At 45.2% G+C, this 17,031-nt stretch overlaps 1 protein-coding gene across 2 annotated transcripts in view; it reads left to right on the top strand.

The window, feature by feature from the left end:
• MSN (moesin) overlaps positions 1-17,031 on the top strand; it is a 68,074-nt gene that overhangs the window by 25,637 nt on the left and 25,406 nt on the right. The gene's annotated exons all lie outside the window — the stretch shown is intronic.

Raw genomic sequence — 17,031 nt, 5'->3', positions numbered from 1 at the left:
GTTGCTCCCGCATGTGGGATCTTCCTGGACCAGGGCTTGAACCTGTGTCTGCTGTATTGGCAGGCGGATTCTTAACCACTGTGCCACCAGGGAAGCCCCTGTAGAATTATTTTCAACCATTATTTATAGCTGCATGACCTTGGGTAAGGTATTTAACCTTGTGAATCTTAGTTTTCCATCTTTAAAATGGAGATAAAAAATGACCCCCACTTCCTTGGAATTTATGAGAGAGAAAAGAGCGCATGAGCATGAAAGTATACCTAGAAGGGTGCCTGGCATATTGAAGGTGCTTGATAAAAGCCCCTTTTCTCTTAATTTCTTTCATTGTATTTTGCTGTCTTTTAAGTATTTGAGATCAAAGAATTTTAGTACCCTAGTTAGGCTTTTCCTCTAATTTGTAAATGGGCTCCCTGCACTGCACTACCTTCCACTGCAGCTCGTTGAGGGGAAACAGTCCAAGAATTTGTGTGGGTGAATCTGTTGCTCTGTGAAGAAGAACCCCAGCTCTGGGGAGTCTTGAAAGTCCCAAGATGAGGGAGTTGGGTATTATGAGACCCAGGTTAGACAGGATGGTTTTGGAATGGGAAGAAGAGAGAATGTTCAGAGGAGACAATGGTTAGAGGAACCCTTACTCAAGAAAGCAAAACAGTTTGTGAAATCATTGGGTCCCCACCCCTTTGCAGAAGCTAGGCAGCCATAGCTGAGGCCCACCCCAAGCCCTTGCTGTGCTGGTAGCTTTCACTTCCGGTGTGTGTGTGTGTGTGTGTGTGTGTGTGTGTGTGTGTGGTAGGGTAGTGTGCAGGGGGATCTTAGTCTGGTCACCCAGGTCTATCTGTGGGTAGACAGGTTTTCCATATGGACTGAAAGTGGGTTGTAGTAGGATCCCTCAAGATCTGGAGAGTGGTTCCCCCAAGGTTTGTGGAAGCTAGGGTAGGGAGTGCTCATTAAGCTAAGCTGGTACCTCAGTGTGGCTGTGTGGAATAGAACCAGCTTCCTACCTTATCTTGTATACTAGGCCACCTTGTCTGGCTTTGTCTTCAGGGATTTCTGTCTCTGCCTGTGGCATGCCTCTCCCCCACATCTGATGAGCTGGTGTTTAATACTGTGATGGTGGAAAGCTCTCTAATGTATTTTCTTCTGATTTCTGGCAAGAGGGTCAGAGAGCTGGGAAAGGAGGACTTGATACTTAACTTTGTACTTTTGGGAGAGATTTCACATATTGTATATTTTCCTATGGCATTTGAAGGGCCTACACTCTGTGTCCTTGTACAGGCTATTTGTCTACCTGGAATACCATGAGCTTCCCTTTCCCTTTAACATCTTTTTCCTGTGAAAATATTATTTGTCATTCAGGACAGGTCTGCTCTTTCTCTAGAAACCTGCCCTCCTGCCTTCTCCATTATGGCCTGGGTGCCCCTTTATGTTTCCACAGTTTCCTCTGATTACCTCTATCACTGCTCTTGCTGTACAGCACGGTAATTCCCCATGAACTTGCAACCCCTCCCCAACAAAAACACTCTCACACACTTGCTCACTCACTTTCACAATGCACATTTGCAAGCATTAGAATCATCTCAAGGCCTGGTCCATAGTGGTGTGTGAAGCAAGCATGTATATATATGTGACTGTGTCAGGGGTAGAGGTCCTTTCTGAAAAACCTGAGGTAGGTAAGAGGTGGCCTTGTTTGCTTTTCTAGGTCTTATTAGAATTGTAGGTACAATTTTAGGACTCACTTTGGATTGTGGAACAATATCTATTGCCTGGGCCATAAGAGAGGCTGCCAGGTAATTTCTATAGAGATTCTGGTGGGCCTCTTTCCTGCTGCTATGGAAAGAAACTAAACCAAAGTTAGGGTGTGGGCGCTTCTTACCCTACCCGAAGAACTCTGATGTGTGTATGTGTTGGGAGTGAGTGGTTTCATGCATGCTCAACCTTACCATTAGGGGATACAAAGATTGTAAGTTTCTGGTGGTAGGGGTGCTAAAAACCCTGGTATTGTTGGTTAGATAGGTTAAACAGTTTTTACTGGTCTCAGTAAATTAGTAGCTGAGCTTGTGGTTTGGAGGGCAAGATGTGGCTTTATCAGCTCAAAAAATACAGAGCCAGCATTTAAAGAAGTTATGTTAATCTACATAGGAACCAAAATTAATAAGCTGGATGTCATGTCCCTGTTCTCTTACTGACTGCCCCCCTCACCCTGCCCTAGGACTTTTCCAAAACAATCATAGATCCACAGAGCTCAAGGACATTATTTGGGCTCTCTATACCTCTGCTTCCAGGAAGGTTACCGTGACAAAAATGAAGACTGTGGCTACAAACAGAGATACCTAGGGCAGGTGTGATGCCAGATGCCACTCTTCAGCCTTCAGCACATCCACTGGAGGCAGGTGCTAAGAGTTGGTATTTTCTTAAGGCCTATATGACAAACCTTGTTCCTTGATGGGGGCAAGAGTTAGATTGGGCTGCAAGATTAGGTGTCAGAGAGCAGCAGGCTGGTTGGGACTGGGGACGACTTGTTTAGGGGTAGTCAGTCAAGGTCTCCCATATAAATCTAGCCTGGGATTATGCTGCACTGAAGGTCTGCACTTAGTGAGGCAGTGCTGTGGAATGGCATCTGCCTTCTGATTTCTCACCCTGGATGAATGAGGAGGCCCTCCCTGAATATTCAGATGGAATGTTCAACTGCATTCTTTGCTACTTATAGTCTGGGAAGGGAAGACAAGGGGGGATCCAGGGCGTCAGCTGGTCAGAGAGGAGTGAAGGGAAATTGAACAATGAGTGGGCTCAGACTGTGGTACCCCCTCACCATCCCTTCCTCTGATCTTGTTGGGGGAGCTGTTCCTATTGGACTGAAGTCATTTTCTTTTATCCAGTGGCCAAAGCCACTCTAGGCCCATTAAGACCCTGTGCAAATCATGTTGCTTTAGCAGAAATGCTGATACTGGCATCTAAAACCCATGTGTAGTGAGACTTCAGTGATGTTTGGGAGCCTTTAAAAAATACGTTTACTGTATTTTTGCATCTCCTGGTTCATTAATCAAGGAAGAGCATTGGCATGTTTTCTTTCAGTTTCCAAATATAGGAGAAGTTGCCAATTTGTGTTTTCTCAGAAAATTCATTTTTCCAGAAGTACTTTGGACCATCACCATCTTTCTCTAGGCATGGGTTCTCCAGTGTGGAAGGTGCTCCAGTGGTTAGCTGGTCACTCTTCCTGTCCCTGTCTGTGAAACTGGGAGATTACTGCAGATTTTTCAGCTTGATCAAGCAGGTTACTCTAGCTCCCTCCCCAGTCAAGGAACGCCTCTTCCAGGGAGGGGAAGTGTGGTAATGACATTATCTTTCCCCAGGCAGCCACGTGTTCTCTGAGAACAGGATGTGGGGAGGGCTGGGGCCCAGTCACAGGGTATGGGGGCGGGCACGGGAAAGTGGGCTGGTAGTGTGGCCATGTGGGTTGGTGCCTGCCTCGTTGGCTTTGAGAGGCATGAAGAGCCCCTCTATTCTGGAGTGTTAACTCGTGTACACCCACCCACCCATGGCATATCTGTGTTCTTACTCTAAGAAAGAACTGTAAACACCTGTGAATGAGGCCCAGCTCTTCAGGTTGGAGAAACTCAGTGGCAAGAAGTGGGTGGGCCCAGGCTGCCCGCTGTATCAGCCCATGCCTTGTGACTCCTGCAGCCATAGGCCATTTTGGCAAGGTTTTGTCCGGGGAGCTGTACCCCAGTAGAGAATGGGGTTGTTTTGTTGCTTATCCCCAGGCCCCAGTCACTCCCCTCTGAACAGATGGCTGCCTAGAACACTAAGGTGATTTGCATGTTCAGTTTCCTTTCAGGCCCCATCCTCTTCTTTTCCCCGCCCCCAGTACTTCTTCTGGGGACCTTTGGAGATGTGCTGCCTGGGGTGGGGAAAAGAGGATGTAGCTAGCTTCCTGTGCAAGGGAGGGTGGGGCGCCCGCCTTCCTGCCTGTCTGCCCACCCGACCAGCTGACAGCGCTTGAGGAACTGACTGTAGAGTTAAGTTCAGAGTCATCAGAGGCAAAGGGGCTTTCTGGGCATGGGGATGAGGCTTTGCTCTTGTTGGTCTCTCATCACAGTTCTCCACCACGAGGATTGCTGGGCTCCCTTTTCCTAGAATCACAAGGCAAAAAGGGCTTTTAGAGACTAACTGGTCCAATCACCTCATACCATAGATGGGTAAACTGAGCCCCAAGGAGTCTTTAAGTCCTCTAAGGAATCAGCAGAGTTAAGATGAGTAGATTTTTACAGGGTTAGAACTGGAGCTCCCTCCCTTCCCCCAAGCTGCTAGTCCAGTGGTTTGCAAACTGTATTTGGCCAAGCTTCCTGGGGAGCTGTAGCCATCCTTCGACCAGAACAATTCTACTTTTATGTACTTTATATCCTGAAATTTCATGAGATTTTCTGTTTGGAAGAATGAAGAGGCAGGAAGCTGCTTAAAAAAGTAATAAAACTGAAAACCACTGATCAAGACCTACCCAGTACAGTTAGGGACACTCCAACCTAGAGGGGGAAGGGACTATCTCAAGGTTACTGGTCCACTGTTTTTGGCTGGTTGCTTCCAACTAATGGTGTGGCTCCCTCCACTAGAAGAAAGACTGTTCCCACCCTGTGCTGCCTTGGTCTTCTCCCATCCCAAGGAGAGCCCCTCTTGTAGCACCCTGAGACAGAGCTAGAGGCCAGAGGCCACTAGGTTTCTTGGATGAAATAAATGATAGCAAGTAAGCCTTTGGAAGGACTCTCTTGCAACCTTAAATAAGAGAAACTTGGAAGGGCAAAGAACAGTGTACTTGCTAGTAGTCGAGGAGACCTGGGTTCTAGTCCTGTCTCCTTCACACTTGAGCAAATTGCCATTTACCTCACTGAGCTTCCATTTTTCCTGTCTATAAAATGGTGCTCATCTCTGCTCTGCCTTTCATACAGAGTTGAGTTCAGTGAGAGAATGCATGTGGACAGTGTCTTTTAAAGTGTAAAGCACTGTGCACATGGGGTTAGGATTTTTATTGTATAAGGGTGAGCCAGAGGTCCTGGATTGGATAATGAGGTTGCAGGAGAAAGGAACTAAAATGTATCAAACAACTAATACATGCTAGGTGCCAAGCCAGGTCCTTTCTTATGAGTAAAGGAGATAATGCTGTCCTCACAACAATCTGTGAGGTAGGCATTGTTACTCCCATTTTACTTCCAGGAAAACTGATGCTTCAAGAGATCTAGGGACTTGCAGTGCCCCCAGGGCTTCCTTCCAGGACCCACACTCTCCATCATGTATTTGTAAAGAGACCTTAAGAAAGTGCTGTGGTTTCCTTTGGGGCTTTCCAACCCCATTCCCTGCTCCACTCCAGCCTCTCTCCTCTGGTGGGGATGAAACTGTCTCTTGTTGCCTTCATGTCTTAGTCCTGGGCTCTTTACCTCTTGCTTTCCTTGGTGGTACACCAGGTGCACTTAGGTGCCCTTTGGGTGTTAGTTGATGGAGGAGCCCTTTGGGTCAGCTCCCTTTTTGTTGATGAGGGCTTCCTACTGCCCTGGGGTGCTGGTAGCAAGAGCCTGGGATTTGTTGCTAGTTGGACAGACCTGGTTCTTGGCCAAGATCATGCAACTAAAGGATGGCAGTTGCTTCCGTTCATTGAGATCAGTTTCCTCATTTGTAAAATGGGCCTAAAGGTGGCTTACTTCATGTGTGTTTCATGTGCTGGTAAATGTTTCACAACAAACTCTCTGGTGAAGCCATGATTTGAACTGTTTACTAATCCCTGTGGTGTAAATACTCTCACCATGGCCAATTTCAAACTACCAATACAAGGGCTTTGAAGGAGGAGTTGTACGGAGTGGCACATGATCAGCTCTAGTACGAGCTGGTTCCAGTGCACTGTTATTAATCACACCTATTTTAGAGTCCCAGGCTCACTCCCACCCTCAATCTGTTCACATCTATATGCAAATGCAAGACCCTCTCACCATGTTTTTTCTGTTCCCCAAGTTCCCAGAGCATCCAGGAAAGAGAGAGTATCATTTAAGGTCTGCTTCTTGCCTGAAAGTTCTCCCAAGAGAAAGTGTTTAAGGGGCAGAGAACTTGACAAGATTTTGATTGTCGCCCTAATTAGAGTATTATTATTATTATTATTATTATTTTGCACGGTACGCAGGCCTCTCACTGTTGTGGTCTCTCCCGTTGCGCTCCGGACGCGCAGGCTCAGCGGCCATGGCTCACAGGCCCAGTCGCTCCGCGGCATGTGGGATCTTCCCGGACCGGGGCACAAACCGTATCCCCTGCATCGGCAGGCGGACTCTCAACCACTGTGCTACCAGGGAAGCCCCTAATTAGAGTATTTTGATCAATGTGTTTTGGCTGCTGAGGTATTTGCACCAGTTGTTTCCTCCCACTGTCTAATTCTTAACTAGATGGGAAGATAATGGAAGGCTCTGGACAGTGGCCTGAGGGTATGGTCATATCAGAAAGCACTTAGCTGTCTTCCTTTTTTTTGGCTGAGCTGGGTCTTCCGAAGCGGGCTTTTCTGTAGCTGCAGCCTGCAGGTTTAGTTGCCCGGGGGCATGTGGGATCTTAGTTCCCCGACCAGGAATGGAACCCCATGTCCCCTGCATTGGAAGGCAGATTCTTAACCACTGGGCCACCAGGGAAGTCCTGCACTTAGCTTTCTGATTGGAATTCCAAAGCTTTCTCCTCCCTCTTCTGCCTGCAGAGCATTCTCTGCTGGGTTCTAACCTAAAGGTTCCTGCCATGAGGATCTCTGGGCCAGGAAGCATTTTGGAGGACCGGAGCTCTGGTCTGACCTCTCATTTCATCTCAACAGCATCTGTGCCAGGTGATGTTTCTTTAAACTTCCCAGAGGGTAAGAATCACTTGGGACAAAGCTACTGCTTCCCAAGCTCCTCCTCTGGAGAGTCTGTTTCAGTAAGCTTGGAGTGGAGTCCAGGTATCTGGGTTTTTAAACTAGTGCCCCAAATGATTCCCAACAGTTAAGTTTGGGAAACACCACATTACCACTGCACAACTGTCTGCCAGGTGGATGTCATTATGCCCATTTTACAGATAGGATGATTGAGAGATCATGACTTGTTATTGGCAGAGATGGATGCTGCCCTCAGGTTTTTAGACTACAAATCTATGTTCCTGCTACAAGAGAGAAATTGCTTTAGTATATAATAGTGTCTGTGGTGGTGGGAAGTGATGACTAGGTAGGGAGGGGCAAGGATAATTCCTGCCCTACTTTACAAATAAAGAGACCAGGTTGCAGAGGGCTTTGGAGGCAGTAGCAGGACTGACTGCATTCCTGATCTTTTGTGGAGGTGAACTGCATTCAACTCTGGAGAGCCATTCACTAGGCTAACCGGCCTAGATGTCCCTGTAGTTACTGCTCTCTACTTGGCTTTGTTTCCCTTCCATCAAGCATCCCTCTGGCCATATTAACACCAGCACATGAGAGGCTGTATTCCATTCCAGAGGTTCCCAAACCTGGCTGGGCCTTGGAATCATCTGAAGCTCTTAACTTCTGGTGCCCAGGCCCTGCTTCTTACATAATAATAAATCATGATCTCTGTGGATGAAGCCAGGGAATCTGTATTTTAAAAAGTTTGTGATTTTTATGGATAACAGCTGAAGGACTTTGGACGTCTTAGTGTGTTGTGTTGAAGGGTTGGGAACTTGTATATATTGATGGGACATGTTTGGAGAAAATGGCAAGGCAGAGCCTAGAACGAGGAAAGAAAATCAGGCAGCCTTTAAAAGGACAAGGTAGCATAGGTGCTCTGTTGTATTCTGCCTCCCCTCAGGGCTCTGCTTCTTGGGGGAAATCCCCATCCCTCCCAAGAGAGAAAACATTTAAAATAATGCAAGGATGTGTGTGTGTCTACCTGATGTGCATGGCTTCAAACTGTGTAACCAAGTAGAAATCTAATCACATTTTTAGAGTTTGCCCCTACAGTCAAAGAGTCCTTTATGCTAGGAGGGTTCTCTGGAGGTCTTCTTGGGCAATCCATAGCCCTTAGGTGCAGTTGAACAGGTTTTTGTTTTAAATCATTTCAGAGAGGTAGAATATTTGTAATAATATGGCTTAAAAAGGAGGGGTTAGTAATCATCACATTCTACTTATGATATACCAAGTACTTTCATGTCTGTTATTTTAACTTAAATCTCCCAGTAACCCTGTTGTGAGGTTGATGTTATTAGACCCATTTTATATATTAGAAAACTGAGTTTCAGAAAGAGGAAGGTCAGAGAGACTCCAGAACCTCTTTCTGCTATACCATGATTTGTTCCTCAAAGAACTGAGACCATTATTTCTGGGACGAGGGCTGCAATTTTGTGAGTTCCCCAGATACCAGGTTTGGCTGTTGGCTTACCAGCAACATTGGCAGGAAGCTGACCTTAGCTTAGCTCTGGTGTTGAAAACAGAGCTGCTTTTTTTTTTCAATTTTTATTGGAGTATAGTTGATTTACAATGTTATGTTAGTTTCAGGTGTACAGCAAAGTGAATCAGTCATACATATACATATATCCACTCTTTTTTAGATTCTTTTCCCATATAGGTCACTACAGAGTATTGAGTAGAGTTCCCTGTGCTATACAGTAGGTCCTTATTCGTTATCTATTTTATATGTAGTAGTGTATATATGCCAATCCCAATCTCCCAATTTATCCCTTCCTCCCTTTCCCCGCTGGTAACCATAAGTTTAGAAACAGCTTTTTGATTTACCCTGGAAGCTTCCCCTTGCTCCTGCATAGTTGACTGATCCTGGCTTCAGCAATTTTAATACCGAGGAGCACAGGACAGGGCAGAAATCCCATGAGTAATGGATGGAACCCAAGCTGAGGCTTGGGTTAGATCATCTCCAGTGCCTTTCAGAGCTGGGATGCTGGAGGTCGCTGTGATGTGTTCTTGAGCACAGAAAGTAGAGCCCTCTTCTGGTGCTCTGGGCAGAACTGGTGTCTCCAGGCAGCTGCAAATGGTCTGTGTTTCCAGTCTATAAATACTTCCTGTGAAACTTGTAGGCAGGAAGCTGGGTCAAGCAGGAAACTGATGCTAGAGACTGAAGCCCAGCTGGGTGGGGCCCCAGAGAGGGGCTTAACCCATTTGAGAGACTTATTTTATTAATGATGGGCCCTCTTTCCTTTTATTTCGGCAGCTTCAAAGTTTTATGAGAATTGAAGAATCTGTTGTTCTTGGCTATCTAGATATAAATCCGTTCCTCAAATTCCCTGCCTCTTTCCTTGCTGTGTCATCTCCACCCTCTCTGTACCTCCCCGCCCTGTCCCAACCTCCAGCTTGGCTGTGACTGCTGCCAGGGACCTTCCCAATCAGTTGCTATCCAAGTTTTTGCAAAAGAAAATATCCTAGAAACAAGGGATCTTTGAGTTTCCTTCCATGCTGTTATAAAAGGTTTAGTCTCCCTAGAATGGGTGATGGTGAATGTATCAGAGCCTGAAAGTTAGGCTTGCCCTCTGTCATAAACTAGACTTCCATTCGGTGTCAGCTTGGAGTTTTTCATGGAAGCAAGCTGGTCCTGCCTCCTCCACATAGTCTTTCCAGCTCAACAGCCTGACATGTCTCCTGTTTTCCAAGTGCTAGGATGTTTCTATTGCTTATTATGGCCAGTGGTTCAAGAGCCAGATTTTTAATCCTTGCTCTCACACTGTCCAGCAGCTGTGTGACCCTGGGCCAGTGCTTCCCCTTCCTTGGACCTCAGTTTCCCGAGCTGTATATTGCAGAGTTTGAATCAAGTGATCTCTAAGGTTCCTTTCAGGTCTGATAGTTGGGGATTCTGGATTATTTATTCTTTTGGAGAATAGGGATGAGAAGTTCAGAAGGGTTTATTCTGGAGGTGCCAGATGAGATTCTAGGATGAGTGGATTGAAATCTTGAGGAAATTTAAAGAGGAATGGCTATGCTAAGGAGCTTGTGGGGCAGTCCCCTGTGCCTTGGAAAGAGAGATGTGCTGGGGTGGGGGATAGGGGAGTGGGTGGTGTTTGCTCCTGGGATATGGTTTGTATGAGCTGATTTTGAAAATAAGTCCTGGAGTTAGGTATAAATGGTGAGGAACTAGTTTCCTTCCTGACCTTCATGTGTTGAGAAGAAGAGGGGGAATCTACCTTAGTCTGAGTTTGAGCAAAAGACTGTGCAATTAAGGCTGAATTAATGGGGAAGCTGTAGCTTACTAAGGTAACCTCACTGTTTCTGACCTTTGACCTTTTCAGCTTTGTTCTCTGTCCTGAGCTCTCCTCCTATAGTGACAATGTAGTTATATTCTCATTGCTAAGAGGGGTTAGTTTTGTTTGGGGTTACTCCTCTAAGTATATGATAACTGGAGGAGTAACACCCAGTATCCAATATGCCCTTGTCTCCCAGTTGAAATGCTTCTCAGGGAGCTTTTGGAAGGCAGGACTGGGACAAAGCAAGTGAAAGGGGACCGTTGTCTCCCATGCCCTTTGCAGCAGTTGGAGTGATTAAAGAATTACTGCTGACCCATTAAAGGTATGGGTGTGCATGGGGTTGGGTGTGGTCTCCTTTCTAGAACCTACTGGGAAAAAGCACAGGCATAGGAAGGGTTAACCCTAGGCAGGTCTTGCCAGCTGTATTAAGGGTCTGGAAATGGGCAGGAAGAGGTCAGAACAGATAACTGTACCAGGTACCACTTCCAAGTCCACAGGGAAGAGACTGAGTTGCCGGGAAGTGAGTCAGTGGAGGAGGAGGAGGGGAAGGGGGAGGGGGAGAATGCCTCCTAGGCTAGAGATTCAAAGCAACCCTTGTTTTACCCCTTATGGAAAACAGCTGCTTGAGGCAGTGCTGTCATCCCAAGAGGCAAGACAGACCAGGCCCTGCCCTGCCCTGCCCTGCCCTGGCCCCAGTTCTGGAAGCAGGAAGTGGTGGGTGCTAGAGCCTAAATAATGGGGATAGGCAGTTTGAGTGACACTGTGGTGACTGCTCTCTGCCCAGGGAAGAGACTGAAGTTCTGGGGTTACCCTGGTAGGGCTTGTCCTGCCTCTGGCCACCCTCCTACACTTACCTTTGCCTTCTCCATAGCAGCAGTGCCACTGAAAGCCCAGAGGAGTTGGGCCTTTGAAGAGAATGGTGGGGTGGCAGGTGAGGGGTGATGTCATTGAGCTCAGCCCCGACTGGGCTGACTCATAAGCTCTGCCCTGGCAAGGGGGCCTTCCCAAGCAGTGCTTCCCAGATGTGCCCAGGCTTCCTATGCTAAAGTGTTTGGGCCTTAGCCAAAATAGCTGCCAAGGCGGTGTCTGAAGTCAGCAGTGAAATCAGCGTTACTGGAGAGGTAGGTGGAGTCAAGGATGGTGCTCTGGGAATGTCCAGAAGACTTGTCTTCACCACTTGCTGGCTGAGTAAATGTGGTTTCAGTGATGTTGAGTGAGACTGTGAGTGAAGGGGCTTGGCACATAGTTGCTATACAGTAAGTGTTCATTTCCATCCTTCTGTTACCTGCCTTTATGCTCGTCAGTTTCCTTATCCATGGTGTGAGGCTGGTAATGCCATTTGCCTTCTGTTTACAGGTCCATGCTTCAGACAAGCCACTTGTGATTATTTGACTCTCTCTGCTTTGTCCTCTATCTCCCCCAAATTCCTTTCCAGGAAAGAGCCATCTTGTAGTTCAGTGACAGGGGTGAGTAAGAGGAAACTTTGCCCTGATCTCACTGTGGCCCAGCTACTGCTCATCTGGGTGCTCCTGGCCCTAGGGAAAGAGAGGTTCCCTTATTTGAAGCTGGCCAGGTCCAGAGAGCAAAGTACCCCAGCTGTTGCAGCCAAGGCAGAGGTAGCATGTGGCCTGGTTATTTTGTTTCTTAGGCCAGCCAACTGGGGACACAGGAGAGATCCCAGTTTGTTGAGGGCTTTGGATGACAGACCACTGACATGGGCTTGTTAGTGTCCAATGAAAGGCTTGGTGTGGGAAGTGTCTGTGTTCAATTGTTCAATAAATAACAGTGGATTTATTGTTCTTGCGCTAGGGGTGGGAGGGCTAGGGTGTATGAGAGGGTGTCACCCCCCCACCACACCCAGACTTTTTTTGTTCCTTAAACTCTAAATGTTCTCCAGAGACACAGTTTTCAAGGACAGGCTTAGACAGGGCGTTAGTTCTCTGTTGGGGACCACATCTTGAAATGCTACTCCACCCAGGCCAGCTCCTCCACTCCTGCTGAGCTGAGGGCCTGCCTGGGAACTTTCTGCTGACTTTGGAGGCTTTATTTTCAAGTTCTTGCCTCTCAAACTAGACTGCCCTCTTCTCCTCATTGAGATTGAAGAGGCCAGGCCCAAAAGGAAGGCAGTGGGTGCCCACTAGGGTGAGCATCCAGTGGGCCCTGTGTGGCAGTGGGTCTGGGCCTGCAGCTCCTTGTACACATTTGAGTCTCAGATTACTCTTATGGAAAACAAGGGATATTCTTTGATCAAAACTCCTGCCCTATACCTATCACCTTCAACCCCAGTCATGCTATTACCCTTACTACCCCCTACCTCTGACACACAGAAAAAAAGGAGAACACAGACCCATGACCCTGTCTTCATGACTCACATTTTCTTCTGAGTTAAGTGATGGCAAGAAGAGAAGTCCCTTTGTGTTTGCTTTTCTTTCCAGTTTTTTTAAACCTAAGATTATTTGTCTCCACAGTGAAGTTCAGGGAACCACAGGCTGCTTTCCCTCGAGAAGCAGCCACAGTGGAATGACAGAAACTCTGAGCAGAGATTCTAGAGAAGTAGGTTCCAGTTTGGTTTCAGCTGGACAGCTTCAGATTTGAGGAGAGCCCTTGTTCTGGGGCGATGCTCTATTAGGAGGGAGGAAGCTGTACAGTACTAGCCTCTCTGACATGCTTATTCCTAACCCAGGCTGAGTTCTTTTCTACCAGTTGATTTATTTAAGAAACATTTATTTACCAAATATTTAAGTTAAATATTTGGACTTGTGGGCCAGCCCTTGAAGATGATAGATTGGTATGACCTGTGATTGACATGATCTGCAAGAGACACTGAATTTCCTTTGAAAATTCTTCCCAGTAGTGTGAATTAAAGGGAACTCTTGGGAATTCCTTGGTGGTCCAGTGGTAAAGAATCCGCCTTCCAATGCAGGGGACACGGGTTTGATCCCTGGTCAGGGAACTAAGATCCCACATGCCGCGGGGCAACTGAGCCCATGTGCCACAACTACTGAGCCCCCTCACCTCAACTAGAGAGCCTGTGTGCCGCAAACTACAGAGCTCATGCACTCTGGAACCCACACGCCACAACTACAGAGCCCACGCACCCTGGAGCCTGCACGCCACAACTAGAGATAGAAAATTCACATGCCACAACTAGAGAAAAGCCCGTGCACCGCAATGAAAGATCCTGCATGCCCCAACGAAGATCCCGCGTGCTGCAACTAAGACCCAACACAGCCAAAAATAAATAAAATAAATAATAAATCTTAAAATTAATTAATAAATTAAATAATTAAATTATTAATAATTAAATAATTAAATAAAATAATTAAATATTTAAAAATAAAAATATTTAAATATTTAAAAATAAATATTTAAATTTTTAAATATTTAAAAATATTAAAAATATTTAAAAATATTTAAAAATAAAAAATATTTTAAAAAATAATTAAATAATTAAATAAAAATAATTAATAATAAATCTTAAAAAAAAATAAAGAGAACTCCTAGCTGTGGAATGTTCCCTAGAGCCCCACCCCTTTCCTCGGTGTCCTCCCTGGGTGCTTTCTTCTAAAAAGCCCTGTTCTGATTCTGCCCCACCCTGCTCAGAACCTTCAGGGTGGCTGGCCACTCTCAACAGGATTAAGGCCCAGCTTTCTAGCATATTCTTCAAGGCCTTCCACCTACCTTCCTGGCCTCTCTGCCCACTCTTCACCTTGCAGGCCTCATTTACCCTGGAGGAGACCTGCATGCTTTTTTTTTTTAATTACAAATGTGTTTTTTTTATTCAAACAGAAAGTCACAAAAATTATAATCATCCTCATCAGTTCACTCAGTCCCATGTAATTAATTTTTTTTTCATCTTGATCTTTTGTTAGTACTTTTATGAATTAATCAGTTTTCCATTAGAGTTCTGAAAATGCTTATTCATTCAGTTCAGCAGTATAGACCTGCATGCTTTTATCTCTGTCTCCTTTTGGGCCATTGCACGTGTTTCTTTCTCTACCTAGGGCATTTGTATGCTCTTCCCCCCAATTCCCACACTCTCCCTTTTTCAAAATCCAGGTTATCCTTAGAGACCAGTGCAAATACCACTTTGAACTATGGTTCCGTATTTCCACAAAATGTTTCTTCTGTTCTGGTATGGCACTTCTCAGGGTTTCCCTTGTATATTATAATTTTGCTGTTAATTCAGTAAGTACCTTGGGGTCAGGGACTGGTCCTGTAGCTCTACTGCAACCATAGTTCTTTAAACATACTATTCCATTAATATTGGGTAAACTGAAATAAATTTATAGGAAGCTCCTTAACCTGGAGTCCTTGAGCCTCCGTGAAGTCCATGGGTATAATTTGAAGTGGGAAGGATCTATGAAGTTGGATGGAGGAAAATTACATATTTGTTTTCACTAACCTCTCACTGAAATTTAGCCCCTCTTTCAATTATGAATGTAGGCCAAAAAAAAAAGTTAGTACCTATGACTTTGTCACCAGTGGAAATCTAAGATACTTTTGTATCACGATTTACTTATTATAGATTTCTCAAAATATCATTTATGCCGAAGACAAAGTTGAAATTACAGTAGTAATAATTAATAAGACCCAGTGTTAGGTAAATATATAATATAATAAAGAAGTACATATTAAACTTTGATAACTATTTCAGTATAATTGGTCTCTTTGTATCTACTTTATTTCATGCATTTACAAATATTCTGAGAAGGAAGTCCATAGACCACACTAAACTGCTTGGCAAGGTCCATGGCACAAAAATGTCAAGATGTAAAATGTTCCCACCTCTGATTCTGTATACTATGTTATATCTATCTCTTATATCCCCTTGCTTAGTACTGTTCATTTAGCCAGTATCTTGTGAGTACCCACTGAGTCTTGGATACTAGAGAGGTAACTCTAATTAAGACAGAAACCTTGAGGTGAGAATGAAATTTCTCAGTGCACTAAAAGGGCCACTGTCCCTTTTCTACTCTTCCCTATCCCTATCAAGTCATTGGTGTTTTGAGGGCTCACCTAACTCAGCTCAAGGGTGATTTAAGGCTAGATGTTGAGGCCAAATTCCAGCCCTTTGGGCCTCATTCTCCCTACCTTATGAGGGCCTATTCTATGGAGGTCACTGTATTGGCAGGAAGCCTAGGTAACACTGAGTCAAAGTGGCTAACCCTGCCCGTTGTCTCCCACTGGGGTACTTGCCTTACTTGTTCCTGCCTTCATGGCCTTTCCTGTCCCATTGTCAATCCTGAAATAGATTTCCTCCTTGGCTCCCTGGTGAGATTTATTTACAAAATTGTTCCCCAGGCCTAGTCCTCATCAGAATTGTTTAGCTGGCAAAATTGCTGTCTGGCCCTCTCTTCCCTGCTAGCTGACCCCTGTGCTCAGGAAGGGCCCATAGGTGTCAAAGACTGATAAGGCCTTATGTCTTACCCACTCCGTGGGGATTTGCATCTTTGACAATTCTATTTTTAGTTCCCTCCCAATAGTATAAGTAATATGTGAGCATCTTAGAAAATGTAGATTAGTTTTTTTTTTTAATTTAAAGAAGGGAGAATGCTCTCATAAGATCACTACCCAAAAACCAAGACTGACTAACACTTGGGTATGGTTCCAATAACCTCTGTATGCATACTTTTTACAAAGTTGAGCTCATGAAATCTTGTTGCTTAGTCTTCCTTACTTAATATTACTGAAGTATTTGCCTTGGGCATGAAATAGTCTTTATGAATATTTTATATGACCATGTAACAAGCCATCTTGTGGCTATACCATATAGGTTACTTAAGCAAAATGTCCAACAACAACAAAGAACACTTAATCTTTGATTTCTTTTAATGGAGACTTTTACACTTTGGTGTAAGAGGAGTTTGGCGTATTGGTTTAAATTGTGAGGCTTGGACTTAGATCTGAATTCAAACCCTGTCTTCCCCACTTACTAGTGATGTGACTTTAGGCAAATATCTAAGTCTTCATCCCCACTGTGGAGATAATACTCTCTACTTCACAGGGTGATTGTTGATATTAAATGGGGTAGTGCATATAAAGTGCCTAGTGAGTAATAAGTCTGCATACATGAAAGCTGCTGCTTATTATTGCTATTAATACTATTACCACCACCACCAAGCTTTCAGCCAAAGGAACATATCTCTATTGATGAAATTTCAGCTATCATTGACTTTGGCTAGGGGATCTCTTCTTAAAGGTAGAGGGTACTTTTTCTAGTGCCTGTGAAATACTGTGTGTTTCCATCTGGGCCTGTCCCTATTCCTTTTCTCTCTGCTGACTTGGCTTTGGGAAGTCAAGCACCTCTGTGCTGCCCACACCTATCTCTGTTGAGGCCCCTTTCCTATCTTGAGCCTAGGGAGACCAGTGAGACATAAATACAGGAAGTGTTAACAATGTAAGTCAGTATATAGAACCATAGACGTCAGCACTGAAATGGTTGTTGGAGATTGCCTAGTGTAACTGACAACCTCCACCCCCTGCACTCCTGCCCTTGGAGAGATGAGGGGAACTAAGGCCCAGGAAGGGGATAAGACTTATCCAAGGTTGTGGAGTGAACCAGTTATGATGCTAGGCTTAGAATGCAGTGTTCTTTATCCTGCCCTTAACTTGCCTCTGCAAAGATCAGTGCTGTAGATAATCCAGGCTATAGATCAGAGGTGGGGAGAGAACGCTGTGGGCTTGCAGCTGGCTGGTGTAGGTGGAAGAAGTACAGTCAACACTTGTTTCCTCTTGATAGTAGGTTGATTTGCATTCATTTGTTTGCCCCTTGGTAAGCATTGCCCTGTAGCTCTGGGGTTTTTTGTCTTCAGTAAACTGGTTGGGAGCAGGGGCTAGGTTATTGTTTGT

Source organism: Lagenorhynchus albirostris, chromosome X, assembly GCF_949774975.1.
Source record: "Lagenorhynchus albirostris chromosome X, mLagAlb1.1, whole genome shotgun sequence".
Lineage (NCBI taxonomy): Eukaryota > Metazoa > Chordata > Mammalia > Artiodactyla > Delphinidae > Lagenorhynchus > Lagenorhynchus albirostris.
The sequence above is the reverse complement of the archived record's forward strand: the minus strand, read 5'-3'. Positions and strand labels throughout refer to the sequence as shown.